This window comes from Triticum dicoccoides, chromosome 6B, assembly GCF_002162155.2.
Source record: "Triticum dicoccoides isolate Atlit2015 ecotype Zavitan chromosome 6B, WEW_v2.0, whole genome shotgun sequence".
In the NCBI taxonomy this organism is placed as follows: domain Eukaryota; kingdom Viridiplantae; phylum Streptophyta; class Magnoliopsida; order Poales; family Poaceae; genus Triticum; species Triticum dicoccoides.
Window position 1 is genome coordinate 721111330 of NC_041391.1, and position 3951 is coordinate 721115280.

Sequence of the window (3951 nt, forward strand, 5' to 3'; positions counted from 1 at the left end):
TCTCCCACCCCTTCCTCGCCCCCTCCTTTTGCCACCGCCCTTTCGCCACCGCCACCGCCACCGCCCCCCTTCTTCACTTAATTAATTTGTTTTTACTACATGTTTTCAGGACTGACATAATGGCGGACGATAGAGCTGACCCGATTATGGACAACTATGATCCGGACGGTGAAGCACATATGTTCGGCATCATAAACGGCGATATTCTATATGTGCCGACCGGAGAAGAAGAAGATGATATCTCTTCTTATCTGAACCTTGACGGTGAAGATGAAGGGCGCCGTCAGCAAGATGATGCCGAACAAACGTCGATAAACGACGATCTTCAAATGGAAGTAGCAACCACCTCCGGCGCCGAGGTATATATATACATTGATACAAACTAACTGATTTGAATAAATATGTGTGTACTAACGCGCGCGACTCTTTCTTATTTTAGCCCTCGGCCGGATCGTCGAAACAATCGAGTACGTCGTCAAAGCGTGGCGCAACCAAGACGATGAAACAAGGAGAAACATGCACCATCGAGGTTGTCGACAGTGCAACCGGCAGGCCGCTGGAGCCCCGCAAGAACGCCACCAAGTTTGTCAGCCAATGCGGAGCCATTGTTAGAGACAACGTCTCGATCACCGTCCAGGAGTGGAATGAGCCAAAGAAGGCACGAATTGATGGTTTCACTTTTGTCGATAAGAGAACAAAAAAAGATTGCTTCAAGAAGCTTATGGAACATTTCGTTCTACCTTCGGAATACAACAAATTCGATGAGGAGGGTAACAAGATTGAGGAAAACAAGGAGAGGAGGAGGCTAGTCAAACAGTTCGCTCTTCATAAGATGGCCGACGCATTCCGGAAATTCAAGCAAAATCTAGCCCATGACTTTGTCAAGCAGAACAAGACTCCGGATTTCAAAGGACAATATGAGAAACTGAAACATGATTGGCCAGAATTTGTGAAGCAAAAGAAATCGGAGCAGTTCATTCAAATATCGAAAAAAATAAGGAAAATGCGGCTAAGAAGGAGTACAATCATGTTATGGGGCCAGGAGGGTATCGCATTTGGGTGCCTAGGTTGGAGAAGATGGAGAACGAGCTGAGGGCGCGAGGAATCTGTCCAGGTACGGAGGGATGGGACCCAAGGGCCAAAAGCTGGTGGTACGGGCATGGGGGAACGCTGAACCCGGAGACAGGGGAGTGTGTTTACCGGGGCAAATTAATTAAACCCACCCAAGCCCTTATTAACGCAATGAGGGATGCTCAACAGGGGAAGATCAAGTTCAACAGAGAGAACGACGCGCTGACAAAAGCCCTCGGGAATCCTGAACACGGAGGACGTGTACGAGGCATGGGGCACATTCCGTGGAAAATAGGGTTCCCCAGAACGATGACCCGTACGGTTACAGAAGCCGTAAGAGAAAGATGGATCGGGAAGCAGATGTTGTGGCGCGGTTGGCATCGGAAATGGATGTGATGAAGAAAACCATGAGTGTACTAGTAGCCGAAAGAGATGCAGCTCGGGTGCAGCATGAAGATCATCCAGCGGATCTCGGAAGCCAGCAGCGGAGAAGCAGCGTGGCTTCCACGGAGGCCCCACCGGCTGGTGCAGATGCACCGACGATCGAAATTACTGCACCGGAGCCTCTGGTGGTCGAAATTACTGCACCGGAGCCTCTGGTGGTCGAAATTACTTCACCGGAGCCTCCTCGCTACCCCGTGGACGATATAAAGGAGATGAAAGAATGTCATCTGTATTATCCTATCGGGAACATGTCCATGAAGGTAGCCATCGGTAGTGCTTTACCATGTTTACCTGGAGCACTCCACCACAACAACCCCATTCAAGATGGCTATGCTCGTGTCACGGTGGAGGACATAGTCCAAGGGTTTGAGGACCTGGAGATTGACATTGCTACACCTGAAGGGGAGAAAAGACTTGGAGATGTCAAGCGCCATTTCATTCTATGGCAAAAGAAGTTTATCAAGTTTCCAGGCGAGGCGCCAAGGACAACAAGTCCACCCCCCTACGGTGGTGGTGGTGGCGGTGGCGGTGGTGGTGGTGGTGGTGGTGGTGGCGGTTCACCTACACCTCCGTCACGTCAGCCGACGCCGCCCCCCAGTCCACAACGTCCGGCGGGTGATCAGCCGCCGCCCCCCAGTCCTCGTCCGGCGGGTGATCAGACGCCGCCCCCCAATCCACCTCCGGCAAAGAAGCAGAAGCAGTCCTGGATTATTAACCCGGACCCTTATGTACCTAAGACCACAAAGGTACCGGAGCCATCACTGAAGCCTCTCCCCACAAGGCCTTGGTAACGTAGTGCCGAGGAAGTCGACGCGGCCGCGGCTGCTGATTTGGAGAAATGGAAGGCGGACTGCAAGAAGAAAAGAGAGCCCGAGCCCAAGCCAGTATTTTCTGATGAGCAAAAGAAGTGGGCTAAGTCATTTTTGAGCACACCGTCCCAAGCCGCGAAGAATCTGCCTAACGACTATGCACGTGAACTTCGCAGGCAGGCACTCATGTTCAAGGAGAACAAAGAGCGGGAGAAGGCCGAAAGTAAAAAAAGCGGGAAACAAGTTGCCCAGCTCGGGGAACAAAGTAAACAATCGATTGCCCCGCTTATAGTGGAAGCCTTCTGTCCGGATGCCCCCGAGATCATACAAGCTGCGGCAGCACATGGATTGACTGTAACGAGTGCCAGAGAACAAGCGGCCAACTTAGGTATTACTCTTCGTGAACTGTTAGGCCTTGATGAGGCGCCAGTGAAGGAGGTAGTAATTACATATGTCAAGAATGGGCCTCTCGTCGAGCCTGCGCAGGAAAAGGATCTACCTCCACAAATGAAAGGTCTGCTGAAATGGTACAAGGGTTACATAAAAAATAAAAACGCCAAAGAATATATTTATGCGGAAGTTAGACATGAGCATCACTTCAAACATTACTATGTACAAATTGAACTGAGTGAATTGTTCCAGCTTTTCAATCTGCGCGAGCTCGATAAATCTATCATCAGTTGCTACGTTCTGTAAGTGATTTATTAATTTCTACCCCATCTCGTTCATATTGCCTGCACTATATATATGTCCTAACTATATTGTTGTGTCTGCTATTATACATGCAGAATGAAGATTAAGGAATGCAGAGTAAGGAACATCCATGATGTTGGGTTCATTGACCCACACATCGTTAATGGACATGTGTTGGAGCGTCACCCCGCCGACGTGGAGGCAGACCTGTGGCAGTTTCTTACAAAGCAGGAACTCAAAAGTGATATTCTATTTCCTTACCATTTTGAGTGAGTGTTTCTGTCTTGAGCACATTCTCTTTTGTTTACTCCATGCATGGTATGTGGCCGGCTAATCGATGAGTTATGCATGACGTACTGTGCATGTATCGTGTCCGCAGGTTCCACTGGATTCTGCTAGTAATTAAAGTTAACACCTCAGAATGTCTCGTCCACGACTCTGTGAATATGGATCCAAAGCTTTGGGGCAGCATGAGAAGAATGCTGCAGAAGTAATTATTTTCATTCATTTGCGCTCTATATCGATCGGCCTATTTCGTTCATTTCCTAATATCAAGTAACTAATTAATAACTCTCTTGTTCATTTAATTTTCTTTGCCTCGTAGGGTTTGGAGACGGTTCGTAGATACAAAGGTCGGTGAATTCAAAAAAGAGCTAGAATTCAAAATGTTAAAGGCTAAGAATGCTGGGGATATTCAGCCACCGGAGACCAATCTATGTGGATACTATGTCTGTGAGATGATCCGGAGATACACCTCTGAGCGGGTTCCGAGTGATACCAATGCTCAGAGGAATAACCTCCGGTGGATGCTTAGTCCAGAAGCTCGCTTCCGACCACTTCAAGAGGAACTAGCTGGATGGTTCAGCAGGGAAGTCCTCCATCCTAAAGGAGAACACTATTACGAGGACGTAGAACTTTATATGCATTAAATCAT